This window comes from Geotrypetes seraphini, chromosome 16 (assembly GCF_902459505.1).
Source record: "Geotrypetes seraphini chromosome 16, aGeoSer1.1, whole genome shotgun sequence".
NCBI lineage: Eukaryota > Metazoa > Chordata > Amphibia > Gymnophiona > Dermophiidae > Geotrypetes > Geotrypetes seraphini.
This window is the reverse complement of record NC_047099.1, coordinates 48,627,215-48,654,182: the sequence shown is the minus strand read 5'-3', so window position 1 is coordinate 48,654,182 and position 26,968 is coordinate 48,627,215. Positions and strand designations below refer to the sequence as shown.

The window sequence follows — 26,968 nt, the reverse complement described above, 5'->3', positions numbered from 1 at the left end:
TCCTGCAGCTGTGACTTTCTCTACCACCACCCCGACAATCAGGACTCTGCTGCTGATTAAGCGTGCATCCTGGCGAGGTGACAGAGTTTCTCCATGCGGTCAAGCACTAGCCAGTCTTTGGTCAGCGTGCCACATGAATTCTTTCTGATGTCTTCTGAGAAACTCAGCAATCATGATTACTCCACCAGCCTTTGCAGAATGATTCTGTCTAATTGCTCAATATATAAGTGAGTAGTTTTATTTTGGACTTCTCACACTGGCACACTAGCAACTTAAGAGTTGCCCTACTGGGACAGACCGAAGGTCCTGCTTCCAACAGTGGTCAATCCAAGTCCCAAGTACCTGGCAGAAACCCCAAAAGTAGCAACATTCCATATTACTGACCCCCATGGATAAGCAGTGGCTTTCCCCAGATCTAACTTAATAACGGTTTAAGGACTTTTCCTCCAGGAATTTGTCCAAATCTGTTTTTAACCGAGCTCATTAACTGCTTTTTCAGAGCTTAACTCTGCACTGAGTGAACAAATATTTTCTCCTGTTTCTTGTAACTATGTCACTTTGTAATTTCATGGAGTGTCCCCATCTCTTTATATTTTCGGAAAGGATAAAACTCTCCACCACTCAGGATTTTGTAGACCTCAATTATATCCCCCTCCGCTGTCGCTTTAACCTCTTTAGCCTTTTCTCATGCAAGAGAAGTTCCAGCTCTTATCATTTTCCTCGCTCTTCTTTGATCCTTTTCTAATTCCGCCATATCTTTTTTTGAGATGCAGTGACCAGAAATGCAAGGTGTGGTCTCACTGTGCAGAGATACAGAGGCATTCTAATATTCTATAATTTCTTTCTATTCCTTTCCTAATAATTCCTAAAATTCTATTTGGCTTTCTGGCTTCCACAAACTGAGCAGAAGATTCCAACGTATTGTCCTTATGTGGAACCTTAACTTGAAGATATTCTCACACAAATTTTGTTTGTGAAACATGTTTCACAAACAAAATTTGTGTGAGAATATGTGCACTGCAAGGGGTCTTTGTACAAGTTAAGGTTGATAGCACCACACTACATACTTTCAATACGGATGTGACAGGGTAAAGTTCCTGTCACTGGCCAGGAGAGGAAACCTGAGCAGTGGAGGCCCAAGGTTGAGGCGGTCTGGCGAGTGATGGGCGGAGGGACCGGCGGAGAGACCGGTGAATGGCACTGGAAGCTGCCTGAAGACCCGGAGAGCCAATGAGAGTCAGGGAAGACCTGGAGGAGAAGAACGGAGTCCAGTGGGAGACTGGAAGCACCTGGGAACTCATAACCGCTCGGCTCGATCGCCTGATCACAACAGACCATGTGTGGTGTTCCCAGGAGTGTCACTTGGGCTGAGCTGGATGGAGATGCTAGGTACGTCAATACTTCATAAAATATGCATATACCCATGGAGCATACATAGGTCGGAGCATGGGTAGATTTAGTGTGTTTTTCTTGAGTATTCTAGAAGGCACAGTTATCAACATGAGCTAAACTGGTGCTATTTAAGGGCACAGGTACCATTTTATGCCATGAGACTTAGTTACTAATGACTGGAGATAAGCGTAAAATAATACACATTAATAATGTCCTCCCTTTGGGGCCATTTCGAGGGAGTAAACCGACATATAGACAAGGGTGACCCGGTTGACATCGTATATCTGGATTTTCAGAAGGCATTCGACAAGGTTCCGCATAAACAACTACTTTGAGAAAAATTGCGAGCCATGGAATCGAGGGTGAAATACTCACATGGATTAAAAACTGGTTGGCGGATAGGAAACAGAGAGTGGGAGTAAATGGACAATACTCGGACTGGAAAAGCGTCATGAGTGAAGTGCCACAGGGTTCGGTGCTTAGACCCGTGCTCTTCAACATATTTATAAACAACCTAGAAATTGGTACGACGAGTCAGATTATTAAATTTGCAGACGCGAAGACCTACAACGTGACATAAACACAGAAATGGGCTGTGACATGGCAAATGAGGTTTAATGTGGATAAGTATAAGGTGATGCATGTTGGTAACAAAAATCTTGACTTGGGAGTATTGGTCGACAAGTCAATGAAGTGGTGAAAAAGGCAAACAGAATGCTAGGAATGATTAAGAAGAGGATCACAAAAAGATCGGAGAAGGTTATCATGCCACTGTATTGGGTGATGGTACGCCCCCACCTGGAATACTGCGTCCAGCACTGGTCGCCGTACATGAAGAAGGACACGGTACTACTCGAAAGGGTCCAGAGAAGAGCGACTAAAATGGTTAAGAGGCTGGAGGAGTTGTCATACAGTGAGAGATTAGAAAAACTGGGCCTCTTCTCCCCTGAAAAGAGGAGACTGAGAGGGAACATGATCGAAACATTCAAGATAATGAAGGGAATAGACTTAGTAGATAGAGACAGGTTGTTCACCCTCTCCAAGGTAGAGAGAACAAGAGGGCACTCTCTAAAGTTGAAAGGGGATAGATTCCGTACAAACGTAAGGAAGTTCTTCTTCACCCAGAGAGTGGTAGAAAACTGGAACACTCTTCCGGAGGCTGTTATAGGGGAAAATACCCTCCAGAGATTCAAGACAAAGTTAGACAAGTTCCTGCTGAACCAGAACGTACGCAGGTAAGGCTAGACTCATTTAGGGCAGTGGTCTTTGACCTAAGGGCCACCGTGAGAGCAGACTGCTGGGCACGATGGACCACTGGTCTGACCCAGCAGCGGCAATTTTTATGTTCAAACATATAACATTTTAAAAGGCATCTTTCCATAAAATGACCCTATGTTTGCACACACACTGCCTCGAATATCTCCCACTTGCCTTCCTGGAAGACCCGGTATCCCTCCCCAGCACCTATGGTCCCTCTATGCTGGGCACCTGAGCAATTGCTCATACGCTCTAGGAGTGTCACTTGTCGCACACACCTGGTCAATCCTGAGCAGCACCGGAGTGGTTTTCACCCATCAGGATCCAAGGCCATACAGATCTTAGGATGTGATCAATAGAGTACTGTAACCTCTCTCTTTGCAACAGGCTCCAGAGCCAAGCTGAGGGGCTGACAGGCATGTCCTGAAGAAGAAGAAGAATTTTATAATGGTTTGAGAATCAGGGAATAAAACACAATATAAAATCATCAGTATGTACAGACAATGTGAAAGTAAAAACAGGAAAACCTTAACTTACAAATCGATTCAATAATTTTGTTTTTACTAATTTTCTAAAACTGAAATGGGATGAGGAATGAGATACAAAGTGTGAGGGAGAGCTGGCAATGGGGCAAAGCGGCCACAATATAACCCATATTCAAAATACTCCAAAGTGCAATTAAAGGGCTCAGATCCCTAACCATAAAGTGCTCTAAAGTACAGATAAACGTACTAGCTCATTAATGTGTCTCTTCTAGTGCTTAACATTACTCTGTGTGTGTCCGATAGTGCTACAGTAATTGTTTCTTTTTTAGATAGGTTATCTAAGTGGTTTCCAATCACGTTCTCAAGCATTTTTCCCTGTCTGTACCTGGGGCAATGGATGACCGAGGAGAAGCGTGGGATTTGAACCTACATCATGATGCTGAGGCTCTAGCTCTAACCACTGGGCCACTTCCTTCTTCCCCTGTAGCACTATAGTCTTACCCAATATTTTGCAATGCTATAATGTTATCCACAGTAATGTTACCCAGTAACATTATTCTGTGTGTGTATGTCCTATAGTCCTACATATAATCTCTAAAGGAGACCCCCCCCCAAAGTACAGATGCATAAACCATAGCCAACACACACACTCTTCCCAGACTCTCATCTGCAAGCTGAGCTCATTTTCGTAGGGGTCTCAGTAGGGAAATGAGACCCCCATCTTCCTGCTAATGCCAGGAGTGGCTCTGCTCATCCTCCCAAACAGGAAGATTTAGGGCCACCCTACATGTCAAATATCTGCCTCTCTCTGACCTATAGCAACACTGCCAAGAGCATCAGCCCCGGCACCCAGAGGTTAAGGGAGTAGAGGCTTCGTCCCTCTTAATCCTCATTCTGAACTTTGGGACAGCTGCTCCCCTCAGTGCTTGTCTCAGTAATGGGGAGCGGGACCATGGAATTGTAAGTGCAGGTGCTAGGGGCTAGGGGGATGGGGAGAAGACAGATGAGAGCCTGTCCTGCCCTCCTCCTCCAGGGACTGCTGCTGCACTATACACCTCAGGGAATGAGATGGTTGACTTTGTCCCTTCCATGTGACTGAAGGAGGGGAGGGAAGAAGGGCTTCTTAAAAGGAGCAGCTGGTGTCCTTTGCTTAAGACCAAGGTGAATGATCAGAAGGGCTTCTCTTTTGGGTTTTTTAAACTGAATGTGAGGACTAGGGACGTCTGCCTCTTCCCTTGATTGAAATAAGAACTTCAGGGGGGGGGGGTGTGCTTGGCATTTGACACTGTAGTTTTCAATATAGGCCTCATGTTAAGCAGTACATTTATCGATGTACACACGTGAGCAATGTGAACATGTACAGTTAATAGTTCATATTCAGGCACAGGCAACATGCGACACAAACATTAGCAAACACAACCGCCCCAAACTTACACACTCCCCATATACACCGAGTTCAAATGTGCTGAAAGAGCGGCAGTTACAACCCAGCGGGGGGTGGGGGTGGGGTTTTAAAATGTGGCAGTCATTTAGGTCCAGATTCTATAAACGGAGCAATGCCTAACTAAAATCCACGCCTAACCTAAATGACTTCAATTAGCTACACCACCAAAGTTAATTGAATAATTAATTTAAAAAAATTAAATTAGGAGGAGTTAAGGGCGACAGCTAGGTGGAGTCCCAGGAGCGAAGAATTTTACCTCTGCTAATATACTGCATTCCAAGAGAAAGTGTAGTGTCCGTCCCTACCCCTCCACGGTGAGGACATCTACCCCAACTTTGCTCGACTTTGCCGCCGTCACCGCCAGTCCACGAGAATCTGGAGGGTTTTCCAAATTCTCTCCGGCTGGAAGAGTTGCCAGAGACGTCGAGCTGGAGGTTTCCCTCTCCCCTCCAAAGGCTGTCCCACCGCTGCACCCTGCTCCACTCGCGGCCCAGTCGGAGGATCCCTGTATAGAGATAACAACAGGGGAGCCCCGTTTGAAGGGGCAGGAGCCGCAAGAGGTCGAGGAGAGCAAAGAGTTCTGGGAGCTGGCCCAGGAAAATTGAAACCAACCGTGGTCTCAAGAGCACATGGGAGGCTCTAGGGAGACTGAACTCCTCGGTTGCCAGATCTTCTCAGTGAGTGGCCAGGCTTTCTTGCACACAACAGGAGAGGCCGGATCAGGGAATTAAACATGGCATCGTTTCCTTACAGAAGTCATGTGCGTCTGTTCTTTGCCATTCTTGACCTGGTGGTTATAGGTGCATCTCGCAGAGGAGGAAGACAGGGGAGACTGGCAGACGCTTGTATGCCCGTGGCTCTGTAACTGGAGTAGTGCTCTACTGTGTGGATAAAACCTACAGAGAGGAGAAGGAAGGAGGGAGGGAGAGGCTATGGCATGGTCCCATGCAGAATATGTGTGGGTCACTGCTTTGTAATTGATGAGAAGTGTAGTTGTATGGATTCATTGCACAGAGAGGGGGAGGGAGAAGTTTCTGAAGGGGTGGTGGTGGTGACATAGTGTCAGTGCTAACTGGAGAATGCAGCAATATTGCCCTCTGTTTGAGGAGACATGCTGAAAGGTGGGGGAGAGAAAGAGCTCCTTTAACTCATTAAAATCACCCCCCCCCCCCCAAAAAAAAAAAAAAAAGTAGGTGGACATGTGAATACATCCTCTTCCTGGGGTACTCTTTACTGCAGAAGGAGGCACATACTGTAGTTCCTGTTATAATATTACTCCCCAAAGTTCACATCAGTACAAGGAGTCCTTCAGCACCCTGGACAGCTCCAGAAGCCAGGCTGGGCTGGGCTGTTCCTACAGCACAGACTGAAGTACAAGGTGGGGTTGCAATGAACTCTTGGGGTGGGGGCTGAGGAAGGGGAAGAATCTGTCGAATCCCTGCCCCACATACATCACTTACACTTGCTCACATTAAACATCATCTTCCATTTTGATGCCCAGGCTCCCAAGGTCCTCTTGCAATTGAACAACTTTGTGTCATCAGCAAATTTAATTTTCTCACTAGTTATTCCAATCTCAAGATCATTGATAAATATATTAAGAAACAGTGGTCCCAGCACAGACCTCTGGGGAACCCCACTATTTACCCTTCTCCATTGAGATACTCACGTGGATTAAAAACTGGTTGGTGGATAGGAAAAGAGAGTGGGGGTAAATGGACAGTACTCGAACTGGAAAAGCATCATGAGTGGAGGGCCGCAGGGTTCGGTGCTTGGACCCATGCTCGGACCCATCCTCTTCAACATATTTATAAACGACCTGGAAATTGATATGAGCGAGGTGATTAAATTTGCAGACGATACAAAGTTATTCAGAGTAGTGAAGATACAGAAGGATTGCGAAGACCTGCAACGTGACATAAACACAGAAATGGGCCGCGACATGAGGTTTAACTTGGATAAGTGTAAGGTGATGCATGTCGGTAACAAAAATCTTATAAACAAATACAGGATGTCCGGTGCAATACTCAGAGAGACCCCCAGGAAAGAAACTTGAGAGTACTGGTAGACAAGTCAATGAAGCCGTCCGCGCAATGTGCGGTGGCAGCGAAAAGGGCGATCAGAATGCTAGGAATGATTAAGGAGGGGATCACAAACAGATCGGAGAAGGTTATCATGCCACTGTACCGGGCCATGGTATACCCCCACCTGGAATCCTGCGTCCAGCACTGGTCGCCATACATGAAGAAGTACACGGTACTATTTGAAAGGGACCAGAGAAGAGCGACTAAAATGGTTAAGGGGCTGTAGGAGTTGCCGTACAGTGAGAGATTAGAGAAACTGGGCCTCTTCTCCCTTGAAAAGAGGAGACTGATAGGGGACATAATCGAAACATTCAAGATAATGAAGGGAATAGACTTAATAGATAAAGACAGGTTGTTCACCCTCTCCAAGGTAGGGAGAACGAGAGGGCACTCTCTAAAGTTAAAAGGGGATAGATTCCGTACAAACATAAGGAAGTTCTTCACCCAGAGAGTGGTGGAAAACTGGAACGCTCTCCTGGAGTCTGTTATAAGGGAAACACATTCTCCAGGGATTCAAGACAAAGTTTGACAAGTTCCTGCTGAACCAGAACGTACGCAGGTAAGGCTAGTCTCAGTTAGAGCACTGGTCTTTGACCTAAGGGCCACCGTGGGAGCAGACTGCTGGGCACCATGGACCACTGATCTGACCCAGCAGCGGCAATTCTTGTGTTCATTTAAACCTACTCCCTGTTTTCTGTCTTTCAGCCAGTTCTTAATCCATAATAGGATATTCCCTCCTATCCCATAACTTTCTAATTTCCTCAGAGGTCTTTCATGAGATACTTTGCCTTTTGAAATCCAAATACACTATATCAATTGGCTCACCTTTATCCATAAGCACATAAGCAATGCCTCTGCCGGGTCAGACCTGAGGTCCATCGTGCCCAGCAGTCCGCTCACGCGGCGGCCCAACAGGTCCAGAACCTGCGTAATAATCCTCTATCTATACCCCTCTATCCCCTTTTCCAACAGGAAATTGTCCAATCCTTTCTTAAACCCCAGTACCGTACTCTGCCCTATTACATCCTCTGGAAGCGCATTCCAGGTGTCCACCACCCGCTGAGTAAAGAAAAACTTCCTAGCATTTGTTTTGAATCTATCCCCTTCTAATTTTTCCGAATGCCCTCTTGTTCTTTTATGTTTTGAAAGTTTGAAGAATCTGTCTCTCTCCACTTTCTCCATGCCCTTCATGATCTTGTAGGTCTCTATCATGTCTCCTCTGAGTCTCCGCTTTTCCAGGGAGAAGAGCTCCAGCTTCTCCAATCTTTCAGTGTATGAAAGGTTTTCCATGCCCTTAATCATTCGTGTCGCTCTTCTCTGGACCCTCTCAAGTATTGCCATATCCTTCTTAAGATGCGGTGACCAATACTGAACACAGTACTCCAGGTGCGGGCGCACCATTGCCCGATACAACGGCAGGATGACTTCTTTTGTTCTGGTCGTAATACCATTTTTAATAATACCCAACATTCTGTTCGCCTTCTTCGCGGCTGCTGCGCATTGCGCCGTTGACTTCATTGTTGTATCCACCAGTACACCCAAATCTCTTTCAAGGTTACTTCCCTCTAATACTAATCCCCCCATTTGGTAGCTGAACATCGGGTTCTTTCTCCCTATATGCATGACCTTGCATTTCCCTACATTGAATTTCATCTGCCATTTATTTGCCCACTCCTCCAGTTTGCTTAGGTCTCTTTGTAGGGCCTCACACTCTTCCGTAGTTCTGACCCTTCTACAGAGTTTAGTGTCATCCGCAAATTTTATAACTTCACATTTCGTCCCCGTTTCCAGGTCATTAATAAATACATTGAACAGCAGCGGTCCAAGTACAGACCCCTGCGGAACTCCACTCGTGACCTTTCTCCATCCCGAGTAGTGACCCTTCACTCCAACCCTCTGTCTCCTGCCTGCCAACCAGTGTTTGACCCATCTGTGTACGTCCCCTTCCACCCCGTGGTTCCACAGCTTCCTAAGTAACCGCTCATGGGGTACCTTGTCAAAGGCCTTTTGGAAGTCAAGGTAGATGATGTCTACAGGTTCCCCTTTGTCCAAATGGCTGTTTACCCCCCTCGAAGTGCAGTAAGTTTGTTTGGCACGATCTTCCCTTGCAGAAGCCATGTTGGCTCGCTTTCATCAGCCCATTATTTTCTATGTGCTCACAGATGCTGTCCTTTATCAGTGCTTCTACCATCTTGCCTGGAACCGATGTCAAACTTACCGGCCTATAGTTTCCCGGGTCTCCTCTTGACCCCTTTTTAAAGATAGGTGTAACATTTGCTATCTTCCAGTCCTCCGGTATCTCTCCAGTTTTCAAGGATAGGTTGCAAACTCGTTGGAGTATTTCCGCTATCTCATTTCTTAGTTCTTTTAGTACCCTAGGATGGATTCCGTCTGGGCCTGGTGATTTGTCGCTTTTCAATCTATCTATCTGTTGGAGGACATCCTCATGGCTCACCTCTATTGCCGACAGTTTTTCTTCTTGATCACCATGGAAGATCACGTCGGGTTCCGGTACATTGGATGTGTCCTCGCTTGTGAAGACTGACGAGAAGAATTTGTTTAACCTGTCAGCTACCTCTTTTTGCTCCTTTATCACTCCCTTTTTATCTCCATCATCCAACGGTCCTACTTCCTCCCTCGCCGGTTTCTTCCCCTTAACATATCTGAAGAATGATTTGAAGTTTTTTGCCTCCCTGGCTAGTCTCTCTTCGTATTCTCTTTTCGCTCTCCTAACCACTTGGTGACATTCTCTTTGTCCTTTCCTGTGTTCATCCCAGTTTTCCCCAGTCTGGTCCTTTTTCCATTTCCGGAATGATTTTTTTTTGTCTCCTATCGCTTTCTTCACCTCATTGTTTATCCATGCGGGGTCTTTTGTTCGGTTTTTTTTGCACCCTTTTCTAAATATGGGGATGTACATATGTTGTGCTTCTTGCACTGTGCCCTTGAATAGAGACCAGGCTTGCTCTACAGTTTCTGTTTTCCTTGAGCTGTTTCTAAGTTTTTTTCTTACCATTGCTCTCATAGCATCATAGTTCCCTTTCTTGAAGTTGAGCGTTGTCACTGTGGTTCTTTTCCCTTTTGTTGTACTTACTCCTAATTTGTACTGGATCATGTTGTGATCACTGTTTCCTATTGGCCCTACTACTTCCACTTCTTTTGCAGGTCCCCCTAATCCGTTGAGGATTAGGTCAAGAGTGGCATCTCCTCTTGTTGGTTCCTTGACAAGCTGATCCATAAAGCAGTCGCTCACAGCCTCTAAGAATTCTGTTTCCCTCGCACAGTTTGAGTTTCCAATACTCCAGTTTATCCCGGGGTAGTTGAAATCTCCCATTACTGTCACATTCCTGTTGTTGCCTTCCCGCCTCAATTCTGCCGCCAGATCTTTGTCGTTTGCTTCCGTTTGTCCAGGTGGACGATAGTATAGACCCAATCTTATGTCAAGGCCACCTTTTCCTGGTAATTTGACCCATAATGACTCCAGTCCTTCCGCCTTTGGTTCTATATCCACATGTTCATTCACCCCTTCAAAGAAATGCAGTAATTTCCCTTGCCTAAATCCATGTTGGCTTTCTCTCATTAATCCATGCTTATATATATGTTCTGTCATTTTGTTTTTATAATAGTCTCTACCATTTTGCCTGGCAATGACATCAGACTCATCACTCTATAACTTCCTGGATCACCTCTGGAACCCATTATAAGCATCACGTTGCCCCCCCCCCAAACTACTAACATTAGCTCTGCAAGCTCATTTTTCAAAATCTATCAGCACTCTAGGATCTATACCATCCAATCCAAGAGATTTGCTACTGTTCAGTTTGTCAAACTGATCCATTACATCATCCAGTGTTACAGATATTTGTTTGAATTTCTCCAATTCATCAGAACTGAATACCATTTCTGGCATCGGAAACTCCCCCACATCTTCCTTGGTAAAGACCAAAGCAAAGAATTAATTTAATCTCTTCACTATGGCCTTGTCTTCCCTAAGAGCCCTTTTTACCCTTCAGTCATCTAGTGGTCCAACTGGTTCTCTTCCCAGCTTCTTGCTTTTAATATACCTAAATAGTTTTTACTTCCAGCACAATCTTCTTTTCAAGGTCTCTCTTCGCCTTCCTTATTAGTGTCTTGCATTTGACTTGCCATTCCTTGTGATGTTTACAATTATGTTCTGTAGGATCCTTCTTCCACTTTTTGAAGGATTCTCTTTTGGCTCTAATAGCTTCCTTCACCTCACTCGTTAACCACACCGTTTGGTCTTCCTTCCTCCTTTTTTAATACATGGAATATATCTAGTCTGGGCTTCCAGGATGGCATTTTTGAATAACATCCACACCTGATGTAAATTTTTGACCTTTGCAGCTGCTCCTTTAGGGTTTTGTTTTACCATTCTTCTCATGCTATCTTAGTGTCCTTTTTTTTTTTAAGTTAAGTGCTGTGGTATTGGATTCCCTGTGTGAACTTATTCCAGGGATTATATCAAATCTGATCATGTTATGGTTAATGTTATCAAGCGGCCGTAGCACCATTACTTCCCACACCAAATCATGCTGTCCACTAAGAACTAGGTCTAGAATTGCTTCGCCTCTTGTTGGTTCCTGAACCAGCTGCTTCATAAAGCAGTCCTCGATTTCATTAAGGAATTTTATCTCTCTAGCATGCCATGATGATACATTTTCCCAGTCAATATCGGGGTAGTTGAAATCACCCATTATTACTGTGTTAGCCTCCCTAATTTCTGATAACATTTCATTATCTGTCTTGTTCATCATGGTCAGGGGGATGGTAATACACCCCTATCACTATCCTTTCCCCTCCTTACACACGGAATTTCTACCCATAGGGATTCCAAGGTGCGTTTCAGTCCATTGGATTCAAGGTCCTCCTTTGACCAATGTGATAACTGATTTGTTAAGGCTTCACCAATTCCTCATGTGATTTGTTTTTGGAAAGGGGAGGACCAACTGGTTTCTTGAGGGTTGTTACATAAAATGCTCCCCCTCCTGCATTATGAATGTCTTGTTATGTGTTAGCATTGTCTGTCTCTTTGTGAGTCGTAAAGGACATGATTGAGACATACTACAACATGCAAATTATAATAAATGAACTCAATTGCTCAATGGCAGAATTTGTTCCCGCCCCGCAGGAACTCAATTTCCCTGTCCGCACGCATTTTGTTGCTGTCCCTGTCCCATTCCTGAAAGCTCTGCCTTAACTGCACAAGCCTCAAACACTTATGATTTTAAAGTGTTTGAGGCTTGGGCAAATGAGGACGGAGCTTGCAGGAATGGGGCAGGGACAGGAAAAGAACTCATGGGGACGGGGATAAATGCAACTCATCCAAAACACCTTCAACCTGAGAAAATAGGACTCGATTACAGTCTTCGTCAGGCAACTGCACTGGCTGCTCAACCCGTCACGAATAACCTTACGGAAACTCCGCGGCTCCTCTTATCTAGCTCTTCTCCAAGGCATGGTCAACTTCCTTCTTCTAAATCTCCCTTCCACCCAAAAATCTGCACTACAAACGTGTTTTCCACTCCATGCTCACCTTTCTAGGACGGAACCTGGAAGAAAGTGAAAACTAATCACCTGTATCCTCTCCCCCCCCCTCTTTCAGTCACCTTGAGCAGAAATAGAAGATTAGATTCTCTACTCAAAGGTCAGTGTAGGAAGCACATATACTGAACTCCAGGGGGTGATAAAACCGGAGAAATAGCCCTGGGTGCTTTTTAATGCAGGCTCCTAACTCCATAGTCCTAATGGACGGCAGTTTTACTTGCAATAAAAGCCCACACAGATGAACAGGACTGTCTGGACTAAATCTCCCTCTCAAACTTAGCTATAAAATGATCCCTAACTATCTGGAGAGATCATCAGGTGTGTAGAGGGAAGGCAGTTTGACATTTTCCACAGAGAATTACCAGCAAGACCACCAGGCACATCCGTGAGCAGCTGCAGTCAGGATGCTTTCAAGTCTTATTAATCGTGTATTTAATAAACAGCCATAATTATCCTTGATAAAAGCAAGAGTGACTCGGGGACATGTCTTCCCTGACAAGGGACGCAGATGTGTCACACTCCCAACCATTTAATCATTCTTCTGAGCTGCTCAAAGCCCACTGAAGATTTTCCACTTACCAGGGATTAGGGGGAGGTTATGAAAAGACAGAGGTAGTGGTGAGCAGGACAAAACATACTCCCCTTTAGATATGTTATAGGATAAGAAAATTGATAACAACAATTTAACTCGGAGTCTGCACTTCCTTTACTCCCCCCTCCCCCGATGCTCTTCTGTCTCTGGATCTTTATTTTAGGGGAGGATATCTTTAGCCACCCCTGAAATACCTTCTATTTGTAATTCTTCAGGCCCTCTGAAATGCCACCAAATGTTCAATAGAATTGCATAACACTTGGCTTTATGCATCAAAATTCATCGGGTCACTTTATGAAACATTATATTAACTCCAAAATGAATTAGGTTAAACTGTCAACTTTTCTAAATTAAAGGAATATATTGTACTTAGCTTAGGTGGTAGACAGCAAGGGACAAGTTCGCCAACATGTTTCACCCTTGGGGGGTTTCCTCAGGGCTACAATCCCTTGGTTTAACTTGAACTTCACGACGTGACCACCCAGTGTTTGTCTCTGTATGCACAGACCTTATCCTGCAAGACACACCAGGCCACTGTGTTTGCTCCTGACGCCAAGAGTAGGGCGTGGGACCAGGATGCCTCAAACCCTGTCATACTGGGGAATGAGGAGATTAAAGAGGGAAGATGCAGGTCAGGAAGAGAGTATTTCCTCACCCAATGCCAATGAGATAACTCCCTCAAAATGACCCAACATCTCTCTTGCCTCACCACCAGTACTCCCCGCCAAAGAAGGTTGCAAACCCTTACCTCTGGGGGTAGGACCAGCTTGGGAGGCACTATTGCTGGTACCAGCACCCACACAAGAGCTAGCCCTGCTCAGCATCAGAGAACAGCCTACAGCAGAGGTGGTAGTGAGGTTATCATTAGTTCGTACAGGCCTCATATGCCAGGATGATAGTTGCCTGCTCAGCAGAGGTGTGGAATTTATAAACCAGAACATGCTTCCTCTATGGGCAGCATCAATTCAATGCCTGCAGAGCCCAACTGGACACATTCCCAGTCATGCTATTTTGCAGGAACCCTCTTCCGCTAATATTACCCAAAGTGGAACTACAGCCCCAGGCACAGAGATGCTTGTAGCATGCAGTGATCACCATGTTTCTTCAGTCCAGCAGGAGGAAGCCACCCAGCATCAGACTTCCTCTTCGGTGTGTGCAAAGCAGGATTGGTGAGCCCTCATCTTGGCAGGAAAAGTTTCCAATTGTCTTCTCTTAATGGATCCGTTTTTCACCATCTCTCCGATTCCTTCCCTCCTACCCCCACCGTTTCTCACACCCTCCCTTTTTTCATCTCAGTTTCTCTGCCTTCCCTTCAGCCAGACTCCCCCTTCCAGCCTCAGGATGTGTTCATCTCACCAGGCTCCTGGTTGAGATACATCTTAATAAGGCCCTTTCACAGTTCAATATAAACACTCATTGTCTATGTTGAGCAGGAGACAGATCCTTTCACCCACGCTCACTGCTGCTGTCTCCTGCACAGCCACGGCGTTGGGGAGAAAAGCACATTTTTAAGCGCTGTTTCTGGAAACCCCATGTCCTCTGGAGATGGTTTATGGCAATGGGACACCCCAGAGAGTGCAGAAAATGAAGACCTATCACTCATCAGATCCTCATTCAGATGAGCACAAAGATGCTTCTCCAGCCCCCTGGGAAATGCTTAGGGAGACCTGCAGCTCCACTCATGCACAAGAGCCAAAACAGGACCATATGAGCTTAATCTGGCTAAGGTGGTGAGCCAAGGTCAGGGCTTCTGCCTCTAGTCCTTAGACACTAGCCAGACAGGTTTTCAGGATATCCACAATGAATATGCATGAGATAAATTTGCATGCCCTCTCTCCTTTCTATGCAGATCTATTTCGGGCTAGGTGCGTCCAGAGGACTGAGTTCCGATCTCAACTCTTAAGCACTGTAAGGAGGGAGAATCCATAGGATCCAGGCCTCCCAACACCCTTCAGCTCCCCTCTCTTTCTGATGTCAGAGCCAACAGACAGGGGCAGTGCTGAGAGGACTGGGTACTGGAAACAAAGCTTCAGCCTGGTACCACCCCCCTCCCCCCCCCATTAACTTCAGAGCCCTCGCACATCCCCTCACTCCAGATTTTGATGATGCCAACGCCTGCCCTCCTAGAAGAGTCCTTTAAAAACACGTAATTGTATGACATGCTTATATTAAACTTTCTTGTATATATTGCTTGCAAAAGTTATTTACGTGCCCAGTGCCCACACTCCTTGGGTAAAAGGATGCATTAATAGCTCTTATAGTTTGTGGAGCCAGCTTTGGACTGCAGTGCTTTTTTTTTTTGTTGCTGCCTCCAAGAATCTGCCACCCTAGGCAACTGTCTGATCATGCCAAATGGTTAAGCTACCCTGGGGAGAGTGCTTCTAGGCAAGATTTTAGGATTTCAGGACCCCACTATCATTTAGCAATCAGATAAGTGCTTTATTCTACTTTTATTCAAATGTTGAAGATTTGTATTCATCTTTGAGCATGGCCAATGATTGAGAGTCTGGTCACAGCCTTCAATACATCCGGTGTAGTGGTCCGACAAATTAAGCACAACTCTGAGCATTGTTCATAAAATCAATGTGAACTTTATGAGTGGCGTGAATGCCGCTTCAGCTTTATCTACTCAGGGCCTCTTCTATTAAACTGCGCGGGGAGCCGCGCTCATAGAGTTCCTATGAGCGCCGGGAGCAGCGTGGGCTATTCAGCGCTAAAAACTGCTAGCGCAGTTTAATAGAAGAGGGGTTAAGTGTCGCTCACTGAAGCGGGCAACTCTTACCTATTTTTCCCTTTTGTTTGGAGATTTGGGGATAGACGTGGCTTTCTAATAATCCTTTCATGCTCCTCCTGTCAACACCCTCTTGCCTTTACACACCGAGTCCTTTTACAAAACTGCAGTATAGTTCAAGTTCAATTTATTTAATGTACCGAAAATATAAAACCAGAAGGTTTATAATAAAAAGGTGGCTTTAGCACACTTGGATGCAGTTTTTCTTCTGTGCTAAGCCAATTTCCACTGCTGAATTAATGGCCATTCGTTAATGTTTCCATTAGCGGGGGGGGGGGGGGGGGGGGCAGAACACTGCGTGCCGCCATGTATTTGGTAGGCGCTAAGGACTTCATGTGCTAAGCCTGCACTGATCGATTAATGCAAAAACACCCATAAGAATAGCCTCACTGATCAAGCCCAGTAGCCCGTTCCCACGGTGGCCAATCCAGGTCGCCAATACCTGGCCAAAACCCAAGGTGTAGCAATATTCCATGCAAGCAGTGGCTTCCCCCCTTCTTTCTTCTTCACCCCATTAAATATCTGTAGTGCATACTTTGTGTGCACACATTCAGAATTTGCCACAGGACACCCGTCTCAGGTCCTGTAAGCCACTGCGTTCCAGAAACTTCACTGTTCTCTCATTTAACTGCATTCAGCAGTCCTTTGAGCCAGCACAAGCCCGACCCAGAGAGCACTCCAAACTGAAAATGTGCTTACAGGAAGAAAGGGGGGGGGGAGAGAGGGGTCAAAACTATTCAAATGTGCTATAGGTTTCAAGATGACCTCTTGCAGAAAATGAGACGCTCTAGGATCAGGGCTCAAAATACAGAGTTAAAGGGAGGCAGAGAGATTGAGATAAGAGAACAAATCTTCACCAAGAGGGTAGCAAGTGCCCGGCCCTTCCACCAGCAGAGACCCATCACCTGCCTGACAGTGAAACTCAGCAGTACTGCTGGGTAACCCTGAAAAGGTATGATCTGGGGGGGTCATGCAAAAGCCCCCCTCCTTAATGTAGGGGAAGGCGTGGGCAGAAGGAACTGTCCTCCTTACCAACTCCCCCCCCCTCAAGTTTTCCTTTGAGATTATGTATGTCAAGAACAATGATGTAAACCATTTACTTCTAGAAATAAATTGATTGTACAAACCTCCCTTTTACTGTCTAATAGATCCACCCATCCCCAAGTTTAAAAACTTAGCCCTTCTAGGCTTTATCCCCCTCCCCTCTCCTGCTGCTTCTGCCCAGACCTGCCCCCAGGCACTGAACTGCCCTTTCTGCCCCCGGGGGAGCACCATATGCCAGCAATTAGAGCTCCACATTCCCATCTGCTCAGGCCCTGCGTGCACTCAGAATGGAAACTCGCTGCCTGGGAGGAGGAAGACAAGGGGCAGCGGGAACTGGTCACAATTAGCCATGTGGCGTGTGCCATGATGCAGCCTCTCAGCAGCTGCTTCACTTTCAAACCCCCCTCCAAGCCTGGCTCTGGTGCTGCTGAGCTCCTCTACCCACATGAGCACAGATGCAGCAGACACCCCCCTCTCTACATTAAAAACTTCAGCTTCCCCACCCACTGCCCCGAGGGCAGGAGGCTCTGCTGATGGAGGAACCCCTCCCCCTGGCACACAGAGGACAAATTTTCCTTCCAGCCTCCACTGGAATTATATGGCTATCATTGTATCTGCTTTCAGCCAAGCAGGGAAATCGATTTCCAGCCACTGATCCTAACTCTCTTGCTTCCAACCATCTCAAAACCCCTGGGAAAACGACACACTATTCTAGACCAGTGCTGGCCTCATCACCACCATCATGGTGGACAGAGAAAATACGTGAAGCCCAGCTGTATAACAAGGTCTTATGCAGTAGCACGCTTGCCGTCTACAGCTAAGGACCCCCCCCACACCTTCTACTGTATCACTGCAGACCATGCTCAGCCTCTGTATGTGTCAGAGTTTGAGTTCCAGCAATTGCTCTTGGTTGCCTGCAACATTTCCTCTCTCCCTCCTCACTTTCCCCTTCAGAAGGCTGATAATGATTCATTATTAATGAAGAACGCACCCTTCCACCCCCCTTTGCCACCCACTCCTGGTACACTATCAACCTGGTAGCAAGGAGCAAATATTTCCCAATCCCAATGTCCAAAGACCTCCGTTGTATCCTGGGAGGCTTAAGCCAGGGCCAGAACTGCTCAGTTAAGATCACGGAAAGATATTTTAATTCATTTATTGTAAATCTGACGAGAACTTGGACGTATTATTTTTAAATATAGTTATCCGCCTAGAATCGGTTTGGAGATTACAGCGGACTATAAATAGAATAGCCCAGGGAGCTCTCAGGATAGATGAGGCGAGGTAAATATTTAATGTGGTCTGCAGAAAGCACGGGCTGCTTCCACCTTCTTCACGGCATAATTCTGTCTGGCTTTTCTTTCTCACCCCCCCCCCAATCTCTAACTCCTTTTTCTTTGCCTAGATCCCTCCTTTCTTCTTCAAGCCTGCACTGGCAGAACCAGCAACCACGAAGCCAGCCTGTATCATGCATCTTCCAGCCCACCCTTATCAAGGGGGGAGGCACTAGCTAGTATATAGTTTTGGTACCCCATCTCCCTTGCACCCAACTCCGATTGCCACCGATGCCAGCCTGTAGCATATGTCAGTCAGTGGGAACGAAGCCAGCCTACAGGCCGTGTCAAGCAGTACCAGCCCATGAGAAAGACCAGGTTCTGAGATCATTCTGACTCCTCAATGTTATTTTTATACTAGGAAATCAGACGCCCTCCGGTACTTGTTCAGTACTTAATTAACAGGTGAGAATTTGCAGCAGTAATTGAAACCAACCCACTTCCCTTAATGAGGAACTGCAGATAGAGAACCTGCTTCCTCTGTGATCCCTTCCCAATATACTCCCCCCCCCCACACACCATCTCTCCTCTGTCCTTCCCTCCTTCCTACTGCTCCTGTGTGACCCCTTCCCAATACACTCCCTCATCTCTCCTTTGCCCTTCCCCCACCCTCACCCTACCTTCCTTCCTAAAGCTCCCCAGTGATCCCTTCTCAACTCACAGCACCTTTTTTGGAGGAAGAGGGAGAACTTCCAGAGAGGGAGAAATAGTCATTGGGAAATTGATTTAAAATTCAGAGAAAGGTAGAAAGAGTTCAATAGGTAAGTGCAAGGGATTTTATTTTAAGCACTCTGTTCACTTAGCAAAGGAGGTTGAGAGAGAGTTTCCTAGCATATAAAAAGTCTCTGTTATAGTTCATAGGCTAGCAAGTAAGGGAGACTATGCCAAAATGAGACTGGTAAACAAAGGTTAAAAACAACAACATCCCGAAAACAACTTAAGAGGAGCAGTTGCAAAGGTCAAAAATTTAGATTATGTTCAAAAGCACCATTCCTGGAAGCCCAGACCAAATATATTCCATGTATTTAAAAAAGGAGGAATGCAGGTCAAATGACAACCGGAACAGTTAACAAGTAAGGTGAAAGAAGCTATTAGAGCTAAAAGAAAATTCTTCAGAAAAGGGAAGAAAGATCCAAATGAAAATAACAAGAAACAGCATATGGAATGGCAAGTCAAAAGCAAAGCACTGATAAGGAAGGCAAAGAGAGACCATGAAAAGAAGATTGTGTTAGAGGTAAACATACCTAGTAAAAACTTTTTTAAATATATTAGAAGCAAGAAGGCAGTATAAGAATCAGCTGGACTGCTAGATGACTGAGGGGTAAAAGGGGCATGCAGGGAAGACAAGGCCATAGTGGAGAGATTAAATTAATCCTTTGCTTCGGTCTTTACAGAGGAAGATGCGAGGGGAGATACCAGTGTCAGAACTGGTATTCAATGCTGATGAGTCAGAGAAAATGAAGCAAATCCCTATTATAACCTAGATGATGTAATAGGACGATTTGACAAACTGCAAAGTAGCAAATCACCTGGACTGGATGGTATTCAGAGTACTGACAGAACTTTAAAACCAAGTTGCAGAGCTATTCTTAGTAATTAGTAATTTATCTTTAAAATCCAGCATGGTGGCAGAAGATTGGAGGGTGGTCAATGTAACGTCAGTTTTTAAAAAGGGTTCTATAGATGATCCGGGAAATTATAGACATGCGAGCCTGATGTTGGTGCTAGGCAAAAATAATAGGGACTATTATAAAGAACAAAATTACGAACATATATGGAGCCTGGATTACTACTACTAATTTCTATAGCACTACTAGACACACACAGCACTGTACACATTATACACAGGTACTTTCTCTGTCCCTAGTGGGCTCACAATCTAAGTAGTAAATTTAAAATAAACTGTAATTAAACTCTGAAATTCGTTGCCAAAGAATGTGGTGAAATTTAGCTTAGCAGGGTTTAGAACATAATTGCTCTACTGGGACAGACTGAATGTCCATCAAGCCCAATATCTCGTTTCCAACAGTGGCCAACCCAGGTCACCAGTATCTGGTAAGATCTCAAAGAGTAAAGCAGGTTTTATGCTGCTTAGCCTAGGAATAAGGAGTGGATAATTTTCTTAAAACAAAAGTCCATAAGCCATTAAGATGGACTTTGAAAAATCCACTGCTTATTCCTAGGCTAAGCAGCATAAAACCTGCTTTACTCTTTGGGATCTTACCAGGTACTGGTGACCTGGGTTGGCCATTGTTGGAAAAAGGATATTGGGCTTGATGGATGGCAACTCTTCTCTTCTCTCATCCCACTCTCCCTGTGTGTTTCTCTTTCTATCTCTATGGTCTTAGATTTAACACACATGAAAAATTGTAAAATACCACATTTAAAGTTAGTAGGAAGATAAGCAGCCTGGGTGTAGGGGGTGTGCAAGTGCCCTTGGTCCATGAAAGGGACTATCGTCTCCCTTCCAGTACAAAGCAGAAGGCACTTAGCAGCTCATTACCCCCTCTCACCCCAACCCAAGCACCAGCTGTGTTAATCAGCTCAGGGGGGAGAGAAGGAAGCGGGGTAATTTTACTTCCCTCCTGTAATCAGATTAAGAAATGCAATGTTTTCTGTGTGGCAGATGGACTTCCATTATGCAACCCACTCCTCATCCCACTTCCGAGGGTCACCACAAATTCCATTAGCAGTGGCTAAATTGGGTGAAATCATTAGGGCAAAGGGGGTGAGGGAGCTGCTCAATGAATCAACTCAAGCACCAAGTTGGAGGGAGAAGCGCTTGAAAGGGAATGCCAGGTTTTGGGAGGCAGCTTTGCTTATTTTAGTCCAGGATAGGAAAGTTCAGATTCTAATTGCAGGAGTTTGCACCCTCTCCCCTTCTGCTTCCAATCCGACAGTGAAGTGAAGCTGAGTGAAAACCTGCAGCACCCACTTTCCCTGACCTTTGTACCTCAAAGCCTGGCAGGACAGCAACAGACTTCCTTCCCCCTCAGCTAATGATTTCTAATCCAGTTAGAAGGGACAAAGCAAAAGTCGCTTTCAAGCCTAATGATTCCTGGCGCTGTCAACCATGGCAGACTTGCTTTATTCGTTTAAAGGCATCTTGGACACTTTAGCTCCTGAAAATGGGAAGGTGGTCATTTAACACAAAATTCATCCTCGAAAACACAAATGCAGAGATGGGGTACACATACTGACAGTCACATACATGAATGGTGCCTTCGCCACAGACACACATGGGCACAGGTACATTCACAAGCAGACACACACAGATGCACCAACGCAAGCATACAGTAGGGGGGATCTGCCCCCTCCCCAGAACAGTGTCGTGCCAGGGATACTCCACCCATTTCTTTGGCCTTCGAGGTTCCTGGTCTGTGTTGGAAGGGCTTACACACTGTGTTTTCTTTTGCTGGGTGAACTTTATGGCAGCATCTCTCGCTCTAGTTCCCATCTCATGATAGAAATGGAGGGGACAGTGGAGATCCTATGCAACCACCAAGCTGCAGAGTCATATGGAGACTGAAGGGAGTCTTGTGGCCCTAGGAACAAGTGATTACTGCAGCTCTATCCCAAAACTTACTTTATCTTCCTAATGGGAAGGACTGGGGAAGCAGAAGCAGTAGCAGCGCTCACAGCCCTAGGAGGAAATCGCATGGCAATGTGCAATAGCGACCCCTAGTGGTCATCTTCAGGGCATGACTGCAGGTACTGGACAGAACCATTTAGCATGGGGCAGAGTAAGAAAACAAGAGTGACACTACCAGCCCTGAGAATAGCCAGGCAGGTAAAACACCAGAAACCAACCTCTTAGGGGTCAGCTGGTACCATCCAGCAAGTACTAGTAACTTAAAGTTGGATAGGTCTATCAAAATAGCTTGGTGGTCCAAGACGGGGAGGGGAGGAATCGTTTTGGCCATTGCTGGCTATGAACTTACATCCCAAGGCAGTATGGGATTTGTAGTGCCTGATCCTGCCCTCTGAAATCAGTGCTGCATGATGTTAGTCTACTCACACCATCCTCCAGCACAGTAGATTTTCAAAAGCCATTTTGAACCATTTCTAATATATTTTAATATTTTCTCTTCTCTATGTCAATTCTATAGATAAGATGGAACTGTATTTTTGTGACATTTTGAATTCAAAAAAGTATGGGACAGGCCTGTGGGATCTCTTAGGGAGAGGAGGAGATAGTAGATGGATGGGCCGTTTGGTCTTTATTTGCCGTCATGTTTCTCTGTTTTCCACTCTGATATATTCTGAATGGGGGGTTTATCAAATTTTTTAAACTACAGTATATCGTTTTCAGACTTTGGCATTTCAAGCAAGAGATGACAAGGGCTGGGCCAGGATTAGCAGCATACGGTGGGGTGGGGGGGGGAAGAGTGTGGCACAGTGGTTAGGGCTACAGCCTCATCACCCTGAGGTTGTGGGTTCAAACCCACGCTGCTCCTTGTGACCCTGGGCAAGTCACTTAATCCCCCCATTTTGAGCTCCCCTAGGAGAACGGTATAGAATATTGAATAAATAGTATGAAACATTTTAGCCTCTGGTAACCGGAGCTGAGATTGTGACGTCATAATGCCTCATTCCACCAATAAGAGCCAACCTCATCAGTGATGTCACAACGGCTTCATTGTCCTAGACTCGGCTCACTTTTGCTACGTTTTGATTTCTAGAGTGGTGCAGTGGTTAAAGCTCCAGCCTCAGCACCCCGAGGTTGTGGGTTCAAACCCACGCTGCTCCTTCTGACCCTGGGCAAGTCACTTAATCCTCCCACTGCCCCAGGTACATTAGAGAGATTGGGAGCCCACCGGGACAGACAGGGAAAAATGCTTGATTACCTGAATAAATTCATGTAAACTGTTCTCAGCTCCCCTGGGAGAAAGGTATAGAAAATTGAATAGATAAATAAATAGCAGACCTTGAGGTGGCGCTATCTAGCCAAAGGAGATTCCCCACTGTCTATTGTTCTTTCTCACATGGGTAAACAGAGGCTTCAGAAAAGGAGAGTGTTCTTATGGAAACCGGCAGCTCTCAGGGGACGTTACAGCCATTATGTGACAATGCAGCTGCATGGATCAGCAACGGGCTGTGAAGGGAGAAAGGAAGCCTAGCTATCCCACTTGGGCTGCAAAACAGATCATCAAAAAGAGGAAGCACTCAGATTGAAAAGGGAAAACAGGAATGATGACCCAATCCACTAGCAGTGAAATCAGGACAGGGGCGGGAAACACAGGCACAGGTCTGTGGGAGGTAGTTTATTAATTTAGTAAGCAAAGTCCATATCATTTCAAAAGCTTTCTGCCAATATGTATTTCCAAAGTCATCACAGGAGCTGACAAAAGTTACAGGACTAGATTATATACGGAAAGTCACAGCTATGGTGCTGCCCTTCCGCTCTCCCTGTGAAGGCTTTTTTCCTTCTCCAAAGGACACATACCCTGTTGAAGTGCCGCGCCCAGATACACACAAAGCAAGCCAGTCGCTTTTTACGTCTAAGCTCTGAAATTGCTGCCTTGTCTGTCTCGCTGGAACACCAACAGGGGAAGGAGGTGCAAGGGAGGGCACTGGGACTGGCAGCAAGACTGAAAAGAGATTAGCGAATGGTAAATTTCATGCACTGGGAAAAAGGAATACTGCAGACCAGAGATTAGAATTCGGTCTGTTGCCCCTTCCCGAACAGAGAGTTCAGCTTGGGATAATGGGAAAAATTCAACAAAAAAGTGCCTTTGATTAAATCCAAGGGAAAAGATCGCCCCATGCTTCCTTCCTCTCTTGGCCAATTGGCTGTTGCTTTCCTCCCCTGTGTCTCTGAACAGCTTTCAAAACAAAGCAGGATCGGATTGCATGAAATCTGGGAAGCTTACATTTCAATGAAACACCCCACCAGTAAACACTGCAGGACCTGCTAAAATATCATGAAACTCTGCAAAATCCAGAAAAGCTCCAAAGGTTCCCTTGGAATCTCCTAACAATCACACTCACCATCACTACAAAAGGTTTTGGCAGCCTTCGTCATTCTTCATTTGAATTCACCCATCTCCGCTCCTGTGAACCCAAATAGCTGGCTCAAATATTCTTCCAAAAGTCCACCACGATCCCATAGCCTTCTGTTGCAAGACCCCAATTCACTAGGAAAGAGCCAAACTTATAACTGAACTAAATTCCATCCTGGGTCTATTCTTGGAGAAATGAAGACAGATCTTAAAGACGAACAACGGCCTCTTCTCACACACCCTGACTTATCCCTGTGACCAGTGGCGAAACAGTTCCAAGTGAGCAAGTTTAAGAAAACCCTTCTTGGAATGCACCAAGTCCTCATTTCAGCACTGCGGAGAGCTCCAGGCTCCATAAAGGACACTTTGGGCTCCTTTTACAAAGGTGCGCTAGCGTTTTAAGCAGACGCACTGGATTAGCGCGTGCTAGCCGAAAAATGACCACCTGCTTAAAAGGAGACGGTAGCGTCTAACGCGCGCTATTCCGTATGTTAAGGCCCTAAAGCACCTTTGTGAAGGGAGCCTTCAATTTCATTTAGAGATCAAGACAGCAGCTGTTTCCAAGTTGAGAATGACATGGGGATAAATTTGTCTCTGTCCTCATCTGCACAAGGCGGAAGTCATTATGCCATTGTATAGATCCATGGTGAGGCCGCATTATCGCAAGGATGTGCTGAGACTGGAGTCGGTGCAAAGAATGGCCACCCGGATGGTCTCGGGACTCAAGGATCTACCATACGAAAAACGGCTTGACAAATTACAGCTATACTCGCTCGAGGAGCGCAGAGAGAGGGGGGACATGATCGAGACGTTCAAGTATCTTACGGGCCGCATCGAGGCGGAGGAAGATATCTTCTTTTTCAAGGGTCCCACGACAACAAGAGGGCATCCGTTGAAAATCAGGGGCGGGAAACTACGAGGTGACACCAGGAAATTCTTTTTCACTGAAAGAGTGGTTGATCGCTGGAATAGTCTTCCACTACAGGTGATTGAGGCCAGCAGTGTGCCTGATTTTAAGGCCAAATGGGATCGGCACATGGGATCTATTCACAGGGCAAAGGTAGGGGAGGGACATTAAGGTGGGCAGACTAGATGGGCCGTGGGCCCTTATCTGCCGTCTATTTCTATGTTTCTATGTAAGCCCATGTAAAGCCAAGGCAATGGTAGCCTAAGCAGGCAATTCTGGGATGGAAAGAGAGAAAAATGGCACAGATAGCGCCATAGGACACAGTCTGTCCATCCATACCACCTCTGCTAGAAGAGAGCCGAGCACATGGATGGGTGGATATGAAGCTATAAAGCAAACAGATCTTCCTCACAGGAAGAAGGGAAGAAAGAGTGCTCTCGGGGGACACATTTTTCCCCATCCCCGTGGCTTCTTTTCCTGTCCCATCCCTGCAAGCCTCAAATGTTTTAAAATCACAAGTGTTTAAAAGGCTTGAGCGGTTACGGCAGAGCTTACAGGAATGGGGCAGGGTCAGAAACAAAACTCGCAGGGACAGGATGGGACGGTGACAAATTTGTCCCTGTATCATTCTCTACTCTGTGTCAGTGAAATATACTTGCGGGACAGGTCAAAATGTAGCCAACAGATAATAATAAATTTATTCTTGTATACCACCCAACCACAAAGTTCAGTTTGCCTAGTTGAAAGGCAAATGTCCTATTCAAAAATTTCTTGTAACGACAGTTCTTAGCTGAAGGATACATAAACATTAACTTATTATGAGTGTTTTTTAATGAAGTATAAAAATTAAATTGAGAGGCTAGATATCCCGGAGCCAAACCAAAAAAGAGAATTAAAACAAAGACAACCAAATTAAAAAAGAATACGTGCCTCAAAAGGCAACCAATGCAATTGCCAATAAAATGGGCTAATGTGATTATATTTTTTTAGGCCAAAAATTAAACGCACTGCTGTTTTTTTACTAATCGAATACGTTGTAAATTTTTCTTAAATGATGCAAGATAGACGATATTACAATAGTCGAGGACAGACAGAATTAGAGACTGTACCAAAATTTTGAAAGAAGCAAAATCAAAAAATCTTTTGACAGTTCTGAGTTTCCAGAGGATCTTAAAACATCTTTTTATCTTAAGGTCAGTATGATCCTCAAATGTTAACTATCTATCTAGTGTAACCCCTAAAATCCTAATAAAAGGAACAATTTCAAAGGTTTGATCATTGATTAAGACCTGGCTGGCAAGAAAAAAATTTGTTTTATCTGAATTAAGTTTAAATTTAAACATCCAAAGTTGTATCTTTGCCAAAATTTCAGCAATCTGGACTTTTACGTCCTCAGAAAAAAATGACATAGGCAATAACACAATAATATCATCCGCATAGATATTCAGTTGTTGCAAGAGGTTAGCCAAAGAAATCAAATATATATGGAAAAGAGTAGGTGACAATGGGGATCCCTGAGGGACACCAGATGGATTACTCAAGGTGAATGAATAGGTCTCAGTGGAATAAACTTGATAGGATCTACTGGGTAAAAATCCTTCAAACCATCTGCGGACATTTCCAGTGATTCCCATGGTCTCCAAACAAATCAGTAACAAATCATGGTCAACCAAGTCAAACGCACTACTTAAATCTAATTGTAGAATCAAAACACTTATACCTGGGCTAAATTGCGTGTGAAGATACTCCAATAACGATGCAATAACTGTTTCAGTACTGAAACCTGACTGATGATCATGCAAAATATTACATTTTCCAAGTAGTTAACCAACTCAACATTTACCAAGCTTCACAAACAATGGAATGCTAGCCATCGGCCTATAGTTAGTTTTACAAGTAATAGACTCCTTTACATTTTTTACAATGGGAGTAACTACAATGTGGCCAAGATCTTCTGGAAATCGTCCCTCGTTAAGTAAGAAAGTAATCCACTTAAATAATTCAGTTTTAAACTTAAAAGATGCGTTTCTCAATACATTGGGAGGACAATTAGCAAGCCTACAATAGAACATAA

At 45.1% G+C, this 26,968-nt stretch overlaps 1 protein-coding gene across 2 annotated transcripts in view; it reads right to left on the bottom strand.

Annotated features, from left to right (window-relative positions):
- ZNF653 (zinc finger protein 653) overlaps positions 1 to 26,968 on the bottom strand; it is a 104,215-nt gene that overhangs the window by 40,304 nt on the left and 36,943 nt on the right. For both annotated transcript variants that reach the window (XR_004537246.1, XR_004537245.1), the window contains exon 9: positions 2,928 to 3,072. The gene's annotated coding sequence lies outside the window, so the exon portion shown is untranslated. The remainder of the gene's footprint in view (positions 1 to 2,927; positions 3,073 to 26,968) is intronic.